At 43.2% G+C, this 1162-nt stretch overlaps 1 non-coding gene across 1 annotated transcript; it reads left to right on the forward strand.

Moving 5' to 3' along the window:
- The first annotated feature begins 408 nt into the window (after nt 1-408).
- On the forward strand, nt 409-532 carry LOC122734249. The gene has a single exon (XR_006354048.1). It is a non-coding gene; the product is annotated as a U6atac minor spliceosomal RNA (small nuclear RNA).
- The last annotated feature ends 630 nt before the right edge of the window (nt 533-1162 follow it).

A 1162-nucleotide genomic window follows, 5' to 3' on the forward strand; every position in this document is an offset into this window, starting at 1 on the left:
GAGCACTGGACTTGCAGACAGGAAGATCTAGGTTGGAATCTTGCCTCCATAACTCACTAGCTCAGTGACCTTGGGAAAGTCATATAACCTCTATGCTATCAGATGAAGAGATTGGATGCAATGACCTCTAAAGATCCTTCTAGCTCTAAATTGATGACTCCATGTCCCAAATGGAATGAATGAACTTCTTTCTATAAAACTATCCTTCCAAACTTCTCTATTTTGTTTTGAGGTACCACTATCCTCTAGATACTCCATGTCTCACATTTGGAGTCATCTTTGACTCATTCTCTCCCCCCATACTTAAGGATTTACAAAGTACTACTAAAATTATAGGGCAGCTGGGTGGCACAGTGGATGGAACGACAGGCCTAGACTTAGGGAGATCTGAGTTCAAATCTGGACTGAGTGTTGTATGAAAGGAGAGAAGGTTAGCACTCGCCTTGATAAGGATGGAAGAGGTCCTAGTGGCCTTTACAACACATACATGGTTAAGGCATTGTGACTTACTCTGTGGCATCTGACCAAATCTGGCCTGAGACACTTCCTAGCTGTGTGACCCTGGGTGTGTCACTTTGCTTTGTCTCAGTTTCATCTATAAAATGAGCTGGAGAAGGAAATGGAAAAAACACTCCAGTATATTTGCCAAGAAAACCCCAAACGGGGTCACAGAGAGCTGGACATGACTGAAAACAAAATGATTGAACAACAACAGCAGTTAAAACTCTGTCCCCACAATATCCCATTCACTTATCCACCCAATCACATAACAGTTACATTCCTCTGGACTATTGTAATCACTTTCTAATTTGTCTCCTTTCCTCCAATCCTGCTCCTTGCAATCTATCCTCAAAACAGTTCTGCTAAGGCAGAGGACTGACCATGATATTCCCCCAAACTATATTCAATGACTCCTTATTGTGTCTGGGGCAAAGCTTGTAGGACTGCCACTCAAATGCTTTCACAATCTGGCTCCAGATAAGTTCACCTTATTTTCCTCAATTTTTTTTTTGCAGGGCAATGGGGGTTAAGTGACTTGCCCAGGGTCACACAGCTAGTAAGTATCAAGTGTCTGAGGCCGGATTTGAACTCAGGTACTCCTGAATCCAGGGCCAGTGCTTTATCCACTGCGACACCTAGCCGCCCCCCTTAATTTTTTTTG

This window comes from Dromiciops gliroides, chromosome X (assembly GCF_019393635.1).
Source record: "Dromiciops gliroides isolate mDroGli1 chromosome X, mDroGli1.pri, whole genome shotgun sequence".
Taxonomy (NCBI): Eukaryota; Metazoa; Chordata; class Mammalia; order Microbiotheria; family Microbiotheriidae; genus Dromiciops; species Dromiciops gliroides.